Source organism: Dendrobates tinctorius, unplaced genomic scaffold, assembly GCF_039654945.1.
Source record: "Dendrobates tinctorius isolate UK_male_01 unplaced genomic scaffold, ASM3965494v1 ptg000120l, whole genome shotgun sequence".
Taxonomy (NCBI): domain Eukaryota; kingdom Metazoa; phylum Chordata; class Amphibia; order Anura; family Dendrobatidae; genus Dendrobates; species Dendrobates tinctorius.
Window position 1 is genome coordinate 21,903,642 of NW_027361788.1, and position 20,261 is coordinate 21,923,902.

At 45.4% G+C, this 20,261-nt stretch overlaps 2 protein-coding genes across 4 annotated transcripts in view; both read right to left on the bottom strand.

Annotated features, from left to right (window-relative positions):
* LOC141101665 (5-aminolevulinate synthase, erythroid-specific, mitochondrial-like) overlaps window positions 1–12,130 on the bottom strand; it is a 58,923-nt gene extending 46,793 nt beyond the window's left edge. The window contains exon 1 of one of the 2 annotated variants that reach the window (XM_073590897.1): window positions 12,086–12,130. The gene's annotated coding sequence lies outside the window, so the exon portion shown is untranslated. The remainder of the gene's footprint in view (window positions 1–12,085) is intronic. The other variant, XM_073590896.1, reaches the window with a different exon arrangement.
* TREX2 (three prime repair exonuclease 2) overlaps window positions 1–20,261 on the bottom strand; it is a 28,475-nt gene that overhangs the window by 2,023 nt on the left and 6,191 nt on the right. Inside the window, exon 1 of one of the 2 annotated variants that reach the window (XM_073590901.1) lies at window positions 12,086–12,191. The exons of the other annotated variant lie outside the window; for it this stretch is intronic. The gene's annotated coding sequence lies outside the window, so the exon portion shown is untranslated. Of the gene's footprint in view, window positions 1–12,085; window positions 12,192–20,261 lie in introns of those variants that run through there. 2 annotated transcript variants of the gene reach the window in all.

Here is a 20,261-nt window from a genome sequence, read left to right on the forward strand (position 1 = left end):
CTTAACTCTCCATATAGCTTAGAGAGGTGGCCGCTTGATCTTTTCTGTAAGGCTAAGTTCACACGTAGCGGAATTCTCGCGGAAGTTACCGCGAGAATTCCGGAAATCCATTCCGTGGGAAAAATCGCATTTAAATTCCCGCGATTTTCCCGTGGAAAAACTAGCGATTTGCAAGCCTAATTAGCTTGCAGAATGCTAGCGTTTTCCAACTTTTTACTATTGAGGCTGCCTATGCGGCATCAGAAGTAAAAGATAGGATGTAAAAAATAATAAAAAATATTGTTATTCTCACCTTCCGGCGTCCCACGCAGCCTTCCCGCCTCTCTCCACGCTCCCGGCATCTTCCGGTCCCAGTAATCCTTTGCGCGAATGACTGCGAGAAGTCGCGCTCCCGTGACGTCATCACGAATGACCACGAAACGTCGCATTCCCGCGAGACCGCCACGTCATCGCGGTCATTCTCGCAAAGGATTACTGGGACTGGAAGATGCCGGGAGAGTGGAGAGAGGCGGGAAGAAGATCGCTGCCCGTCGGAAGGGGAGAATAACAATATTTTTTATTTTAATTCTATTTTTTACAGGGACAGTCTCATCTCCTCCGGACCGTGGGTACCATCCGCAAATGTTTGGCTTACTTTTCGCATGGTGGGCACAGCCACATGTGGAAAGTAAGCAGAACAATGCATTCCGATGTGGGCGGAATCACCGCGATTCCGCAAAATTAATGAGCATGCTGTGTATTTTACCGCGATGCGATTCCGCCGCGGGAAAATCCGCAACATTAGCACAGCATTGCGGAATCCCATAGGATTGCATGGGATGCTGTTTTTTTGCGTTTTCGCGGCAAAATCGTGCGTTTAAAATCTCCGCGAAAACGCAAAAAAAGCTACGTGTGAACCCAGCCATACTGTCATTGAATCGTATGGAGGGTGGGGGGCACCAGACCCATTTCTCTATTTGAGCTTGGGTTTAGATGACCGTATTCAAAGATGAAATCCAGGACTTTAGGAAAAAAGGCATGTAGATGCTAACAGAGGCAACTACCTGCCTGTTGTACCCAGCATTGGTAACTGGTCCTGCCAGATTCAGCTACTCCTTGTCAACAGACCAGCAATTTCTCTTCCTATTGACAGGGTGGGACTACTGGTGTCATGCCGATTAACAGCCGAAATATGGTGGTCTGTACCCGGCGTGAATGAAAGTCCCAGATATTAGACCTGCACCTATAAGATATTTAATGGCATAACGCTCGCATAAAGGAAACTACAGACTGCTATGACCTGCATGGCCACAATCCAAGCCTGGCAAAGTCTGAATTCTCCGGAGGAGATCTCCAAGTACCGTGTACGCTAGTCAAGCCTTCAAGGTCCGACGATGACTGTGAAGAGCTGAGGCCCAGTCCTCTCCGCCCCGAGCCTGAGACTTCCACCAATGGTCAAGCCGAGAATAGCCATGCGGAGACTGACAGGAGAGGCATGCCTGCGATTCGGAGGGAATGTGCGAGAGCAGGGTTGTCGCTTTCAGCCATCACCTACGGCACTGGGGTCGGCTGGGACTAGGATTACAGGTTGGGAAGGTGCTGGTTGGTGCGTGGGAGGCTCAACGAGCATTGATTGACTATGTCAGGAAGAGATTTGCGGCCTACCGAGGGTAGCTGAGACCCCAGAGAATATGATAAGGACCGGATTTTCCTGTCCTTGATCACGTGATCGCATTATTCAGTGAAAAAAGAGCCCTCTGTCACAATGATTTCTCTCTCCTCTGACATGATATACATGTTGGAAGAGAGAGAAATGGTGCCCCCACAAGCCCCCTGGTATCTCTGCCCTCCCCGGGTCCTCCTGATCCGACTCCCGGCCCACAACTCTTCCTGGAAAAAAAATGGCGAGTGCATGCGCAGTGCACCCGTCGAGATCTGCCGGCCGGTACCCAGCAATAATATGAAATTTTTCCTATTAGTTCCTTTTGATCACTGTAATAGACCCTATAATCAAAATAAAAAAAATGGAAAATCAAAACCCTCTTTGTCACCCCCTTAGTTAGATAAAAATTATAAAATAAACAAATATTTTTTTACTTTCGTTGAAGTTAGGGTTGTGTTGGGGTTAAAATTGAGTTTTTTTTTCAAAAGTAAAAAAAAAAAAAAATGATGACGATATGACGGCCAGTGCTGAGCACAAGTGCTCGCTACTTGAGTTTGCATTGGGTGCCTGGGTATGCACAGAGATTCGGGGACCCCCACACATTTTTTTGTGTGTCAGCAAACAGCAGCAAAGCATGTGAGTCGAGGGACTCAAGCATTCGCTATATTTGGTGCATACCCAAGCACCCGATGGAAACTGGAGAAGTGAGCACTCTACACTATTGATGACATATTCATTATGACAACTTAATTTTATCAAATTCGTTGTTGTACCTGTGGGTTCAAAATGCTCACTATACTCCTGGATACAATCCTTGAGGGGTGTGGTTTCCAAAATGGGGTCACTTGTGGGGAGTTTACACTGTTTAGGCACATTAGGGGCTCTCCAAACGAGACATAGCATTTGCTAATTATTCAAGAAAATTTTACTTTGAAAAAGTCAAATGGCGCTCCTTCCCTTCCAAGCCCTGCTGTGCGCCCAAAGAGTAGTTTTCCCCCAAATATGGGGTATGGACATGCTCAGGAGAAATTGCGCAACAAATTTTGTAGCCTATTTTTTCCAGTTAACCTTGTGGAAAGAAAGTTTGGGGCTTAAAGTAAATTTTTTGTGAAAAAAATTAAAAAGTTCATTTTTTTTCATCCACATCCCATTAATTCCTGTGATGCACCTTAAGGGTTAATAAACTTCTTGAATTTCGTTTTGAGCTGCTTGAGTGCAATTTTTAGAATGGTGTCACTTTTGGGTATGTTCTGTCATATAAACCACTTAAAGTCACTTCAAATGTATGTGGCCTCTAAAAAATGTTTTTTGTAAATTTTGTTGGAAAAATGAGAAATCGCTGGTCAACTTTTAACCTCTTCACCCCCAATGGTGGTTTGCACGTTCATGACCGGGCCAATTTTTACAATTCCGACCACTGTCCCTGTATGAGGTCATAACTCTGGAACGCTTCCATGGATCCTGGTGATTCTGACATTGTTTTCTCGTGACATATTGTACTTCATGTTAGTGGTAAAATTTCATTCAAATAACTTGCGTTTATTTGTGAGAAAAATGGAAATTTGGCGAAAATTTTGAAAATTTCGCAATTTTCCAACTTTGAATTTTTATGCCCTTAAATCACAGAGATACGGCACACAAAAAACTTGATAACTAACATTTCCCACATGTTTACTTTACATCAGCACAATTTTGGAACCAAACTTTTTTTTTGTTAGGAAGTTATAAGGGTTAAAAGTTGACCAGCGATTTCTCATTTTTACAACACCATTTTATGAGCTCGGAAGGGAAGCCCCCACAAATGACACCATTTTGGAAACTAGACCCCCTAAGGAACTTATCTAGATGTGTGGTGAGAACTTTGAACCCCCAAGGGCTTCACAGAAGTTTATAACATACAGCCGTACAATTAAAAAATCATATTTTTTCCACAAAAATGATCTTTTCACCCTCAATTCTTATTTTTCCAAGGGTAACAGGACCCTAAAAGTTATTGTGCAATTTGTCCTGAGTACGCTGATACCCCACATGTGGGGGTAAACCACTATTTGGGCGCATGGCAGAGCTTGGAAGGGAAGCAGCGCCATTTGACGTTTTTGGCTGGAATTGAGATCGGACACCATGTCGCGACTGGAAAACCCCTGATGTACCTAAACAGTGGAACCCCCCCACAAATGACACCATTTTGTAAACTAGACCCCCCAAGGAACTTATCTAGATGTGTGGTGAGCACTTTGAACCCCCCAGTGCTTCACAGAAGTTTATAACACCCGGGCGTGAAAATAAAAAATTCGTATTTTTTCCACAAACATGATCTTTTAGTCACCATTTTTTATTTTCCCAAGGGTACCAGGAGAAATTGGACCCCAAACGTTGTTGTCCAATTTGTCCTGAGTATGCTGATACCCCATATGTGGGAGAAAACTACTGTATGGGCACACGTCGGGGCTCGGAAGGGAAGTAGTGACGTTTTGGAATGCAGACTTTGATGGAATGGTCTGCGGGTGTCATGTTGCCTTTGGAGAGCCCCTAATGTACCTAAACAGTGGAAACCCCCCACAAATGACCCCATTTTGAAAACTAGACCCCCTAAGGAACTTATCTAGATGTGAGGTGAGCACTTTGAACCCCCAAGGGCTTCACAGAAGTTTATAATGCCCGGGCATGAAAATAAAAAAATCGTATTTTTTCCACAAACATGATCAATTAGTCCCCATTTTTTTCATTTTCCCAAGGGTAACAGGAGAAATTGGACCCCAAAAGTTGTTGTCCAATTTGGCCTGAGTACGCTGACACCCCATATGTGGGAGAAAACTACTGTATGGACACACGTCGGGGCTCGGAAGGGAAGCAGTGACGTTTTGGAATGCAGACTTTGATGGAATGGTCTGCGGGTGTCATGTGCGTTTGGAGAGCCCCTGATGTACCTAAACTATTGAAACTCCCCACAAGTGACCCCATTTTGGACACTAGACCCCCCACGGAACTTATCTAGATGTGTGGTGAGCACTTTGAACCCCCAAGTGCTTCACAGAAGTTTATAACACTCGGACGTGAAAATAAAAAAATCATTTTTTTCCACAAAAATGATATTTTTGCCCCCAATTTTTTATTTTCCTAAGGGTAACAGGAGAAATTGGACCCCAAAAATTGTTTTGCAATTTGTCCTGAGTAGGCTGATACCCTACATGTGGGGGTAAAACACTGTTTGGGCGCATGGCAGAGCTTGGAAGGGAAGGAGCACCATTTGACTTTTTCAACTCAGAATTGGCTGGAATTGAGATCAGACGCCATGTTGCATTTGGAGAGCCCCTGATGTGTCCAAACAGTGGAAACCCCCAATTCTAACTCCAACCCGAACCCCAACACACCCCTAACCCTAATCTCAGTCCTAACCCTAATCCTAACCCTAACCCTACCTTAACCCTAACCCTAGCCCTAATGGAAAAATGGAAATAAATACATTTTTTTTATTTTATTATTTTTCCCTAACTTAGGGGGTGATAACGGGGGGTTTGATTTACTATTTATGGCGGTTTTTATGTTTGACAGCTGTCGCACGCTAAAAGACGCTTTTTATTGTAAAAATAGTTTTTGCATCACCACATATTGAGAGCTATAATTTTTCCGTATTTTGACCCACTGAGTCATGTGAGGTCTTATTCTTTGCGGGACGAGTTGATGTTTTTATTGGTACCATTTTCGGGCACGTGACATTTTTTGATCGCTTTTTATTCTGATTTTTGGGACGCAGAATGAACAAAAACCAGCGTTTCATGAATTTCTTTTGGGGGGGTGCGTTTACACCGTTCCGCGTGCGGTAAAATTGATAAAGCGGTTTTATTCTTCGGGTCAGTACGGTTACAGCGATACCTCATTTAGGTCGTTTTTTATGTTTTGTCGGTTTTATGCAATGAAAACTATTTTATATAAAAAATAATTATTTTTGCATCGCTTTATTCTGCGAGCTATAACTTTTTTATTTTTTCGCTGATGATGCTGTATGGCAGCTCGTTTTTTGCGGGACAAGATGACGTTTTCAGCGGTACTATGGATATTTATATGCGTCTTTTTGATCGCGCGTTATTACACTTTTTGTTTGGCGGTATGATAATAAATCATTATTTTTTGCTTCTTTTTTTATTTTTATTTTTTAAGGGGTTCGCTAAAAGGGTTAACTAATGGGACAGTTTTATAGGGCGGGTTGTTATGGACGCGGCGCTACCTAAGCGATACCTAATATGTGTACTTTTATTGGTTTGTTTTTTTTTATTTCCAAAAAATGGATTTATTGGGGGAATATATATATATATTTTTTTCTAATTTATTTGGCGATTTTTTTAAAATTATTCTAACACTTTTTTTTATTTTTTTTTAACTTTATTAAATAGTCCCAGGTGGGACATCACTGTCCTGTGACAGATCGCTGATCTGTCACATCACAGATCACTGTGACAGATCAGCGATCTGTCACAGGCAGTGCAGAAGGCTTCCTCATGCCTGCGCTTTGCAGGCACTGAGGAAGCCAGCTTCCTGCAGGCTCCCGAAGGCCCCCGTCGCCATCTTGGATTCGGGGGCCTGCAGGAAAGGAGCCTCCCGCAGCAGCGCTGCACATTGCGCTGCCGTGGGGGGCTCAGGGAAGCACGGAGGGAGCCCCCTCCCTGCCGATGCTTCCCTTTAACCCCCGGTACACCGCGATCATGTTTGATCGCGGTGTGCAACGGGTTAACGTGTCGGGGGCGGTCCGTGACCGCCCCTGACACATTGTGCCGGGTGTCAGCTGTGATAATCAGCTGACACCCGGCCGCGATCAGCGGCGCTCACCACGTGGGCGCCGCTGATCGCAGTAGACGTACTATCCCGTCCATGGGCATAGGGGCCCAGGTCCCATGGACGGGATAGTATGTCGGATGGCAGGAAGGGGTTAATGCCCTAACAAAAAAAAAAATTATGTTTCAAAAGTTGTGCTGATATAAAGTAGACATGTGGGAAATGTTATTTCTTAACTATTTTGTAACATATCACTCTGATTTAAGGGCATAAAAATGAAAAGCTTGAAAATTGCTACATTTGACAATTTTTTTTTTTTTTTACAAAATAACGCAAGTCATATCAAATACAGTATGTCACAAAAAACTCTCTCAGATTCACCGGGATCCATTGAAGCGTTCCAGAGTTATTACCACATAAAGTGACAGTGGTCAGAATTGTAAAGATTGGCCTGGTCATTAAGGGGTTAAAGTTCATGCTGTATATATCAATCCTCGATCATTTCTGCTTCATGATCTCTGTTGTTGCATCCAGACACCTGCATTACATATATACGGTGGGAAAAATAAGTATTTGATACACTGCCAATTTTCTGAGTTTTCCCACCTACAGAGAATGGAGAGGTTTGTAATTTTTATCGTAGGTACACTTCACCTGTAAGAGATAGAATCTTAAAATTAAAAAAAACAGAAAATCACATTGTATGATTTTTACATATTTCATGCAATAAAATGCAAATCCATTGATATAATAAAAAAACAGAACTTAATATTTGTATAGAAACCTTTGTTTGCAATTACAGAGGTCAGCAGCAGGGATTTTGCCCACTCCTCCATACAGATCTTCTCCAGATCTTTCAGGTTTCGGGGCTGTCGCTGGGCAACATTGAGTTTCAGTTGCCTCCAAAGAATTTCTATTGGGTCAAGGTCTGGAGACTGCCTAGGCCACTCCAGGACCTTGGAATGCTTCTTACGGAGCCACTGCTTAGTTGCCATGGCTGTGTGTTTTGGGTCATTCTCATGCTGGAAGACCCAGCCAAAACCCATCTTCAATGCGCTTACTGAGGAAAGGAAGTTGTAGGCCAAAATCTCTTGATACATGACCCCATCCATCCTCCCTTCAATACGGTGCAGTCGTATTGTCCCCTTGGCAGAAAAGCACCCCCAAATTACACTGCTCAAAGAAATAAAGGGAACACTTAAAGGGAATCTGTCACCCCATTTTTGGCCTATGAGCTGCGGCCACAGCTATCAGGGGCTTATCTACAGTATTCTGTAATGCTGTAGATGAGCCCCCGATCTAACCTGAAAGATAAGAAAAACACGCTAGATTATACTTACCGGGGGGTGCAGTCGGGTGCGGTGGGCGTCGCAGTCCGGTACCTCCCATCTTCTAGCGATGACGTCCTCCTTCTTACTTCTGCTGCGGCTCCTGCGCAGGCGTACTTTATCTGCCCTATTGAGGGCAGAGTAAAGTACTGCAGTGCGCAGATGCCGGGAAAGGTCAGAGAGGTCTTGCGCCTGTGCACTGCAGTACTTTACTCTGCCCTCAACAGGGCAGATAAAGTACGCCTGCTGAGGAGCCACGGCAGAAGGAGGACATCATCACTAGAAGATGGGAGGCGCCGGACAGGACCGCGACACCCATCGGACCGGACCCCCAGGTGAGTATAATCCAACTCGTTTTTCTTATCTTTCAGGATACATCGGGGGCTTATATACAGCATTACAGAATGCTGTAGATAAGACCCTGATGGCGGTGGCCGCAGCTTATAGGCCAAAAATGAGGTGACAGATTCCCAGACTATAACTCCAAGTAAATCAAACTTCTGTGAAATCAAACTGTCCACTTAGGAAGCAACACTGATTGACAATCAATTTCACATGCTGTTGTGCAAATGGAATAGACAACAGATGGAAATTATTGGCAATTATCAAGACACCCTCAATAAAGGAGTGGTTCTGCAGGTGGGGACCACAACTCACTACCAATGCTTTCTGGCTGATATTTTGGTCACTTTTGAATGTTGGTTATGCTTTCACACTCATGGTAGTGTGGCGCCCCCAGGAGTATGGTCGCCACAGTGGCTTTGCCTTCCTCCAGGGGACGGTAATGCCAGGCTTGGAGGCAATGATGGGTCTCTCTCGCAGTCAATCCATACATGCAACACAGTTCCACTCCAGGCCAGCAGGGGGAACTCTGAACCAGGATTAAGGAGAGGAGTGCTCTCTGAGGGCCAGGAGGAAGGGGAATTAGTTAGTTAGTTTGTCTGCGGAGGGTGAAGTGTGCAGATGCGTAGAGAGAATCTGGAGGTTGAGCTAGGAAGGAGAGCTCCCTCAGCTTGAGAGCGCACGAACTGGAGCCTGGTCTCCACGGTTGTACGGATACTAACGGTCTTACAACAGATACCAGAGGAGTAGGAGGCTGTAAATGCCCTACTCCAATCTAAGACTTGAGGCACAACAGCAACGTGGATAGAGAGCCAGGACTCAGAGATAGGAGTCCCCGAGAGAGGCTACAGCTGTCTGCCGTGCAAGTACGGTTCTTGGGAACATCTGACAGGAGGAACTTCAGAGTAACTTAGTACTGGAGTGCTTCATTCAAACCAGCATTAGGAAGGAGACTGCACAGTCCATCTGCTGAGAGAGGATCCCTGAGTTGCTTCCAGGCTAGCCTGCTCCGTTACCATCTGTAATCAGGACCCTGGACTGCAGTTATCAAGTAAAGGTACAGAAATTGCATCCCACTGTCTTGTCTGCTTCCTACCTTTCCGGCACTGCTACATCCCCGTGCCAACCACATCTACACTGCCCTGGGACTATAGCTTCATCTGTGGGGAGCTATTACATCTTTGCTGCACCATACCATCAGTCCCAGCGGATCTGTCTGCAGCGTCGGCGTAACATCTCCCTTGCCGAGCACCACAGGTGGCGTCACGAACTATTCCATTCCATTAACTACATTCCCCCATTACTTGGGTGACCAGGGCCACGGACCGGGTCACCGCTGCTGTGACACATTCCCCTGACACCGGCCCGGTACCGAGTACCCCATAGCCCTCAGCGTAGAGTCCAGAGGCACTTCCAGGAGACAGGCCAGTACACCAGGAGACGTGGAGGGGGCTGTAGGAGGGCAAGAACTCAGCAGCAGGACTGCTACCTCAGCCTTTGTGCAAGGAGGAACAGGAGGAGCACTGCCAGAGCCCTGCAAAATGACCTCCAGCAGGCCACAAATGTGCATGTGTCTGCACAGTTAGAAACCGACTCCATGAGGATGGTCTGAGTGCCCGACGTCCACAGATGGGGGTTGTGCTTACAGCCCAACATGGTGCAGGATGCTTGGCATTTGCCACAGAACACCAGGATTGGCAAATTCACCACTGTGTGCTCTTCACAGATGAAAGCAGGTTCACACTGAGCACGTGACAGACGTGACAGTCTGGAGACGCCGTGGAGAGCGATCTGCTGCCTGCAACATCCTTCAGCATGACTGCTTTGGCAGTGGGTCAGTAATGCTGTGGGGTGGCATTTCTTTGGAGGGCCGCACAGCCCTCTATGTGCTAGCCAGAGGTAGCCTGACTGCCATTAGGTACGGAGATGAGGTACTGAGGTGTGGTTGGCCCTGGGTTCCTCCTAATACAGTACAATGCCAGACCTCATGTGGCTGGAGTGTGCCAACAGTTCCTGCAAGATGAAGGCATTGAAGCTATGGACTGGCCCACCTGTTCCCTAAACCTGAATCCGATAGAACACATCTGGGACATCATGTTTCGCTCCATCCACCAACGTCACGTTGCACCACAGACTGTCCAGGAGTTGGCGGATGCTTTAGTCCAGTTCTGGGAGATCCCTCATGACAACATCCGCCGACTCATCAGGAGCATGCCCAGGTGTCGCAGGGAGGTCAAACAGGCACGTGGAGGTCACACACTACTGAGCATCATTTCCTTGTCTTGAGGCATTTCCACTGAAGTTGGATCAGCCTGTAATTTGATTTTCCACTTTGATTTTGAGTATCCTCCCAAATCCAGACCTCCATGGGATATCAATTTTGATTTACATTGATCGTTTTTATGGTTTCTTGTTCTCAACGAAAGCCACTATGTAATGAATAAAGATTTGCAGCTGCGATATTTCATTCAGTAATATCTACGATGTGGTATCTTAGTGTTCCCTTTATTTTTTTAAGCAGTGTATGATGTTTCCCCCACTATACTTCACATTTGGTATGGTGTTCTTGGGGTTGTACTCATCTTTCTTGTTCCTCCACACACGGTGAGTGGAGTTGATATCAGAAAGTTCTATTTTGGTCTTATCTAACCACATGACCTTCTCCCACACTTCCTCTGAAATTCACTAATGACTTTATGATTCAAACAAGCCTGGACATGCGCTGGTGTGAGCAGGGGGACCTTGCATGATTTTAATCCATTGCGGTGTAGTGTGTTACTAACGATAATGTGAATCCAAAGGGAGTTTGTAGCTATATTCCGCGCTGCCGCTTTAGACAAATTCCAGGAGAATGCTGTATGATTGCAGTGGTTTTATTCTACGCGTTTCAGGGGTCTCATGCCCCCTTCATCAGGAAATACCACCCCTGAAACGCGTAGAATAAAACCACTGCAATCATACAGCACTCTCCTGGAATTTGTCTAAAGCGGCAGCGCGGAATATAGCTACAAACTCCCTTTGGATTCATGATTTCTTTGGTCGCTGAAGACCTGTGGATCTGCAGCAGCCGCTACCTACACGCTCTTATCTCATCGTAACCAGGTGAGCATATTTCATGATATACTGTCTCTTGTAACGTGGATAAGACCCTATTGCGCTTTTTTTGTCTCCCCCTTTTTTTTGCAATAACTAACGATAATGTGTGAGACTGTATTCCCAGCTCTCTTCAGGTAATTGACAATGTCCTCCCGTGTAGTTCTGAGCGGATTCCTGACCTTTCTCAGAATCATCCTTTCCCCGTGAGGCGAGATCTTGCATGGAGCACCATATCGAGGAAGATTGACAGTCATCTTGTGTTTCTTTCATGTTCTAATAATTGTGCCAACAGTGGTTGCCTTCTCACCAAGCTGCTTGTCTATTGTCCTGTAGTCCATCCCAGGTTTGTGCAGGGTATCAATTTTGTCCCTGGTATCCTTAGACAGCTCTTTCGTCTTCGCCATGGCGGAGAGGTTGGAATGTGATTGAGTGTGTGGATAGGTGTCTTTTATATAGGTAAGGAGTTCAAACAGGTGCAATTAATACAGGTAATGAGTGCAGAGTAGGAGGGTTCTTTAAAAAAAAAAAACTAACAGGTCTGTGAGAGCCAGAATTCTTACTGGTTGGTCGATGATCAAATACTTATTTCATGCAATAAATTGCAGTTTAATCAAGTAAAAATAATACAATGTGACTGTCTTGATTTTGTTAGAGTCTGTCTCTCACAGTTGAAGTGTACCCACAATACAAATTACAGACCTCTCCATTCCTTGTAGGTGGGAAATCTTGAAAAATTGTCAGTGTATCAAATACTTATTTTCCCCACTGAATGCGATAGTCCGCTACAGCTGTTTAATTAGGGAACGTCTATGTATGCGATTGTCTGCTATTTTTAAAGTTGCTCCAAACTTATCTAGATGCCGATAAGTCACAAGTATACGACTACAGGGTATATTCGGGATCTTACCTGATCTCGATGACAGTCCCAGTTTCGCTGCTACGCTTGATGTGTTTGTAAGGACAAGTTCGGGCAGATTTATGTAGTGTGTGGTCCCCTCCCAGGACTATAGGACTGGGTGTCACCCATAGAGCTCTGTGCACACACCCTCCAGCATGTGTCACTGTGATGAGGAACCAGTCAGAATGGATACTGTCGACTTCCTAGTAGCTTCTTCTGAAGTTTCATTTTCGCTCAGAGAAGCGATCAGAGAGAGGAAGAAGCTGTGCAATGCAAACAGACGGGTGGCTCCTAGTCACAAACTGCAGCTGCTGTAAAACCTCTTTTTTACTATAAAGTTATGCTTGTCATTCATTAGAATGCTTCTCCACAAGTGATCTGCAACAGATTGCATAAAGAGAGAAGAGCAGGACATGTGGCGCTGCTCATCTCTGTATAATCCTCAGGTCCTGACATCAGGATGTGCTGTGTATACAAATACTGTACACTGATAGAGCAAAGGAGAAGCCTCACTGACGTGCTTGTATGAGAAAAGGCATGTCTGCTTACTTCCAGGAATAGCGCCACCCTTGTGTATTGGTTGTGTCTGGTATTGCAGGCTTATTTATTTGAATCGGGGAGTACATTATTTACAGTAAATTAACCAATATCCCCCAGGACAAATATTCAGCAATTCAATAATAGGACATATCAAACCATTTCCCACAATAATGCATATGCTCGGAAACCCAGCTCTGTGTTTAGTGTGATTGGTCCACTTTCTGTGACATCACCGCTGCCAGAGATGACATCATTGTGTAATATTTTTTTTTTTTTGTTCATGCGTTTTTTTTTGTTTCTTTTTAAGAGCTCTAAAATGTTTTATCTTTCACTATTCAAAAAATTTTGGTCTTCCCCCTCACTACCACCCGATACTTGGTGGGCTAATTTTATGTAATTATTATAGTCGTATTTTGCGAATAGCTGGGGAAAAAATAAAAAGGGGAAAGAAGGATTTTTGGTACTCACCGTAAAGTTTCTTTTTTGGAGCCAGGGGTTGTCCGGGCTTTTCACATAATCTCAGTACATATCTGGGCTGCAGAATTATGACAATAAGTAATTTACTTTCTGTCACTAGTTTGCACGGTTTTCTAGATATTCTGAACAGAACGTCCAAGGGGGGGGGGGGGGGTGTTATGGCATTGAAATGAGAACTCTATAACAACAACCCCACCCTCCACAGCTACAGGCCCTCCCCGTCCACATGAAGAAGCCCTCATCACACAGTAACAAATGCTCCCCCTCTAGCAGCCTCACTGCAGAGAGCAGACCACCCAGCTGCTCCTCCCCCAGACACACGCTGAACAGTGATCTATGGAAAGTGAAACTAGTGAGGAGGGAAAATCGTCCTGTATTCTGGGACAGGCTGCTCCCATCAGTATTTGTGTCATTAGAGACACAGTGCTCACACATACACTGCACCAAATCTGCTGCTGTGTGAAGACATCAGTGACACAGAGCTGTCTCATTCACACAGCAGAGGCTTTGTCACAGAACAGATTACATCAGTGACTGCCATCCCCTGTGCAGATTAGAAGCTGCAGACCCCATCACTGGCCATCACACAGTCTGTTCTCACTGCTGCCAGCAGCCTGGGACAGTGAGGGAAGGAATTACTGATAATGAGTTATGTATTGTAATCATGGAGTGGCCCAGAATACAGGACGATTTTCCCTCCTCACTAGTCTCACTTTGCATAGATAACTGTTCAGCGTGTGTCTGGGGGAGGAGCAGCTCTCTGCACTGAGGCTGCTGGAGGGGGAGAATTTGTTTCTGTGTGATGAGGGCTGCTTCATGTGGACGGGGAGGGCCTGTAGCTATGGAGGGTGGGGTTGTTGCTATAGAGGGCATGTTTGGAGTAGAGTAGGAGGTTATGACTAGTTCTCATTTCAATGCCATAACACCCCCCCTTGGACGTTCTGTTCAGAATATCTAGAAAACCGTGCAAACTAGTGACAGAAAGTAAATTACTTATTGTCATAATTCTGCAGCCCAGATATGTACTGAGATTATGTGAAAAGCCCGGACAACCCCTTTAAGGCGAGTACCAAAAATTCTTCTTTATCACTTAATTGGAGAACACAGGCAGTCATAGGACGCCCTAAAGCAGTCCCATGAGAGGGAACAGGATATCTTGCTCTAATCAGGCCAGGCGATGGGTGACTGCCACTTGCAGCACCTTTCTTTCTATCTAGGCCAGCATCAGCTGAGACAAGTATGTACCCTATAGAAGCTTGCAAATGTATGAAGACATGACCAGGTAGCGGCCTTGCAAATCTGGGTTGCAGAAGCCTGGTGGCAAACAGGAGGTCCCCACCGCCCGAATGGAGTGAGCCCTCAGACCCAGAGGGAGTGGTCTGTCTTTGACACTATAAGCCTCCAGAATACTGTATTTGGTTAGTTACAACACACAGGCGCTCCATGCATGTATTGTGACTGTCACACAGCCGCGACACATGCAGCTGCAGCCCCGAACAGCTGATCATCAGGAGCGCTCCAGGTATCCGGGTTCTTGATGCAGCTTTTTCGGTAAGCGCTGTAGCTTGCCGAATAAGCAGGTAGCCAACGATGATCGCTCATCTCTACTGAAGAGAACATCGCCTTGTAAAAGGACGTTTGGGTTTAGGCTGGGGAAGGGAGGTACTCTTACCCCCAGCTGCATCCAAAATTAGCTGATCTAGCTTAGACTCAAAAAGACGTGAGCCCTGAAAAGGAAAAATGGTAAGGGACTTTTTGGACAGAGTCTGCATTCCAGGCTTTGACCCAGAGAATTCTGTGTATGGCTACAATATTGCTGGTAACACGGACAGAACAGCTGGTGGTGTCAATGGACGCGACAAGCATATATTTACCTGCATGAGGGATCTGCTCTGTAAGATCGGCTAGCTCATCTGGAGATGCCATTGATAAAATGCCCAGCCGAAGAAGTTTTGCACATGCTGAAACCAACTTGGCTACCCAGGTGGAAGCGAAGGCAGGGAAAAGATAAGAGCCAGCAGCCTCAAAGTTGGACCTAGCTAGGGCTTCGATCTGTCTGTCCATGAAGTCTTGAGGGAAGAACCGGCAGGGAGTGAGAAGACCATCTTAGCAAACAGGCAAGAGACTAGGGGGATCCAGAGACAGGGAGTCTGCTCATTTACTGAGGAAATTGGGACCGAAGGGAAATAAAACATCCAACTACTTTCTGCCTGTGAAGTGCTTTTCTGAGTGCTCCCACTGTTTGGTGAAGATTGCCTCAAAGTCCTTGCTATTGGCAAAAACCCAGGGAGGGGGTTTAGCCTTTTTTGAGACTAAGGGTACCGTTACACTTAGCGATGCAGCAGCGATCCCGACGATATGGATCGCTGGTGCATCGCTAAGTGGTCGCTAGTGAGCTGCCACACAGGCAGATCTCACCAGCGACATCGCTGGGGACGGGGATCGCTACTTACCTGTCAGACGCGGCAATCCTGACGTCCTCCCGCCCGCGTCCATGCCTCGCTCGTCGGCGCCACAGGAAGCGCAGCAGGAAGTGGCCGACGAGAAATGATCCAGGACGTTCTCGCGCGACCAACGATGAGCAGCGGGGGAGCCGGTCGGAGGTAAGTATCACATGCAGTGATATCGCTAGCAATATCGCTGCAATGTCACAAAATCGGTGACTTTACAGCGAGATTGCTAGCGATATCGCAGTGTGTAACGGGGGCTTAAGAGATCCAGAGGGGGACTCTCCTCATCCTTAATTGAGGGTCTGATTGACGACCAATATAAGACTGTATCATATCCTAGAGTTTGGAAGATTGACCTTGACACTGACCAGATTCAGATTTTCAGACTTTGAATTGAGATCAGTCTCCTGGGTCCCCTCTGGGGATGAGAAGCGTGAAACTGAAGGCATCCTGGAGGATTTGGAGGGAGAAGGGGAACTGGAGTGTGCCCGCTTCTTGGACCTTACCCTTGAACTACCATGCTGAGGGTGGCAGATGGGAGCTTGCAATTTGCTCTGAGAAATTATCGGAGTGCTGGAGGTGGAATAAAGTTAGGTAAATGTTCAAGGACCTGTATCAGGTACTGGGATACCATTCTTAGGTCAGATACTGCTTGAGCCATAGTAACAGCCCACTCTGGAGGAGGGGGTGTGCTCTCATCCAGGGCGGTGGGAGGCTTCCTCTGAGGTTTCCATGGTAGAAAGGCTGCAGTCTTGGCAGAAGGCCGAGGCCTGACCTGTGGGACACTTATTTTTGCAGAGGGCACAGGCGTAGTGAATAGTAGTGTGGGAGGGACAGGAGTGAGACTCCCTGGGTCTATGCATATGTAACATATGCATATGTAACATACAGTATGGGACACCCTGGAGCTGAGAGGGGATACTAAGGAGGGCTAAGCCTATTTGGACAGGAAAAAAAAACCTGGACAGAGCCTATCCGTTTTATAGAGATCGGTCCAGCAGGAGTAACAATGTTGTGCGGGCAAAGGAGGGGATGAAGCAACTCTGGCGATGAAGTCAGAGCAAAGGGGACGGATAAAAAAAAAAAAAAAAAGCAGTGCCCCCCTAGGAGGGAAAGCGTGCGCGGGAGTCCTTGAGTGCCGATTGGTTGATGCTCTGGAAGGGGGCGGGAATCAACCTGGCTTGAGAAGAAAGACGGGCTCCCATAAGCTGGGAATATGTGTGTCGGCGCATGCGCATTTCTGCTTTTCGGCTTTGCCTGCAGTTTGTCTGCACAGGTGTAAAATTTCTCATGGTGAAGAGGATGATGCAGGAGGCGTCACCAACATCCAGGAAGCCGAGCAGCTGCTGGGGGGAAGGGGTGGAGTTGCTCAAAGCCACACCCATCAGACCGGACGGACTCGATTAGAAAACAGTGCGGGAGAAATAAAAAAAGGGTTTTTCAGGGCTATACAGGTAGAGTCAGTGGTTTGCATAAGTATTTACAGAATGCATAGCAAACGCTTAGTAAGGTCATAGTGTTAGCTGGTGTGACATAAAAATGGTGACAGATTCCCTTTAAGAATAATTCACCCCCACACAAGTGGCCAGAATATAACGCTGTGTCGTCACAGCTTCCTATACTGTAAATAAAGCACTCTTTCAGTGCCGTGTATACAGCAATCAGGAAGGCAGAGATGGTGATAAACCTTATCTGCCTTCACTTTTGGAAGACTGAACATCTCTTCGCTCCTGCAGCTCCAAGATCTGCCTACTGCTGCCATGATGCTGTAAAATGTCACTTCAGAGTCATATGTGGATCATCTTGAACTTTTAAGTCTTGGGGTACCGTTACACTAAGCGATGCACCAGCGATCCCGACAACGATATGGATCTCTGGTGCATCGCTAAGTGGTCGCTAGTGAGCTGCTACACAGGCAGATCTCACCAGCGACATAGCAGTGGTCGGGGGTCGCTACTTACCTGTCAGACGCGGCGATCCCGACGTCCTCCCGCCCGCGTCCACGCGTCGCTCGTCGGCGCCACAGGAAGCGCCCGACGAGAAATGGTCCAGGACCTTCTCGCGCGATCAGCGATAACCAGCGGGGGAGCCGGTCGCAGGTAAGTATCAGACATAGCGCTGCTGCGTCACAAAACCAGTGACGTTTCAGCGATATTGCTAGCGATCTCGCTGTGTGTAACGGGGGCTTAAGGATAGGCTGCAAATAGGTAATCTTAATTACATTGTATACACACACACACACACACACAATAGCTGCACTTGTTATTCACTCTTGTGGCAGGTGAACATTTTAAAACCCCTAAAAATCAAGGAGACAAAACCAAATAATAGCCATTTGTAAACAGTCTCCACCTAAACACAATGTTTGTCTGCTTTTATATTTCACTATAACCATTGGGCCTAATAAGTTATTTGTCAGGACCTTGATTGAAAACAGACCAAATTGTCTCCAAAGTCATATTCAGCTGAACCGGTGGAACCTATTACTGCAATGGTGCCTCACCCCGGAGCAGGATCCTATACTATGATATCAGGACCCTGCCTAGTCTCTTAACCCCTGATTGCAATCCATGCACTTCGCCTCAGAAACCCCATATCTTCAGCCATGAGTCAGCAATGCCAGATGATTAAATGTGGGAAATAACGATGACAAAGCTATTAGTTTTTACTCACCTGATGTAGTAAAATGTGCAGTCATGACATATCAGTATAATGATGGCATTAGGGCGTCTCCCAGACCCACCTATAAGCATGAATCATTGACAGGCGCACCGCCGGAGAAAGAGGAAGACAGCAATAATAATATACCGGTAATTATATGGTAATTAATTCTGTATTTAGGTTACATAAATCTTTATAGGGCAATGAATCTAAATAATCTTGTCCCTTAAACGGATAAGATAGGATATGACGTACTGATCGCTGGGATTCCCATCGATCCAGAGAACCTTGTGAATGGACTGGTGGTTGATCATGTGCCCGATTCATTCTTAATGAGACTGCCAAGGATAGCAGAGGACTGCACTCGGCTGATCTTCAGCACTCACATTAGAATGAACTGAGCGGCAGTGCAAATGATCGATCACAGCTCCATTCTCACGGTTCTCAAGATCATTGCGAGCCCCAGCGATCTGGACATTATCATCTAACCCAGGGAAAAGAGATAACTTCCAAATTTGAAAATAGACACATATACCAGCGTGGCTTAAAGTGTTGGCACCCCTGAAATTGTTCCAAAAAATGAAGTATTTCTCCCAGAAAATTACTGCAATTACACTTGTTTTATTATACACACGCTTATTTCCTTTATGTGTATTGGAAAAAAAAAAAAAAGGCAAATTGGACATAATTTCACTCAAAACTCCAAACTGGGCAGACAAAATTGTTGGCACCTTTACAAAATTGGGGGTAAGCAACTTTCTTTCAAGCATGTGATGCTCGTTCAAAATCACCTGCGACAAGTAACAGGTGTGGGCCTGTTATATGAATAATGTAATATGAAAATCACACCTGAACCAAGATAAAAAAAAAAGGGGAGAAGTTGACTCAATCTTTGCATTGTGTGTCTGTATGTGCCACACCAAGCAAGGATAATAGATAGAGGGCAAGAGACCAGTCTGAGGACTTGAGAACCAAAATTGTTGAACAATACCAACAATCTCAAGATTTCAAGTCCTTCTCCAGAGATTTTGAAGTTCCCTTGTCCACGGTACACAACCTAATCAAGAAGTTTACAACCCATGGCACTGCTACTAATCTCCCTGGACCTGCACAGCAGAAAAAAAATTGATGAAAGGTTGATAAGCAGCTCCAATCAAAGTCCAAAGAAATTCAAGCTGTCCTGCAGGCTCAGGGTGCATCAGTGTCAGCGTGAACTATCACTGCTCCAGGTCTCTCATATCTGACGGTGCCTTCTCCCAACAGCAATTTTAAGATCTCTCCACAGGTGTTCTATGGGATTTAGATCTGGACTTATTGCTGCCTCTTCAACTATGAAAACAAAAAGACCACATAGGAGTATAAAGTCCATATTTATAAAAATATAAATTTATTGAACATATCGTAAATGACAATACATATATACAAGGATCAGGTAATGATGGCTACAGAGGTCATCTATCAGAAACACATAAAGTGCCAGAAGTATACTCATACAGGGATAGTATACAATACTCTAAACCAGCAAAGTCATTTGCATGTGCATAAATATATTTATGCACATGCAAATGACTTTGCTGGATTAGAGTATTGTATACTATCCCTGTATGCATATACTTCTGGCACTTTAGCACATTATGTATTTCTGATAGGTGACCTCTGTAGCCATCATTACCTGATCCTTGTATATACAGTCATATGTAAAAGTTTGGGCACCCCTATTAATGTTAACCTTTTTTCTTTATAACAATTTTGGTTTTTGCAACAGCTATTTCAGTTTCATATATCTAATAACTGATGGACTCAGTTATATTTCTGGATTCAAATGAGGTTTATTGTACTAACAGAAAATGTGCAATCTGCCTTTTAACAAAATTTGACCGGTGCAAAAGTATGGGCACCCTTATCATTTTCTTGATTTGAACACTCCTATCTACTTTTTACTGACTTCCTGAAGCACTAAATTGGTTTTGTAACCTCATTGATCTTTGAACTTCATAGCCAGGTGTATCAAATCATGAGAAAAGGTATTTAAGGTGGCCACTTGCAAGTAGTTCTCC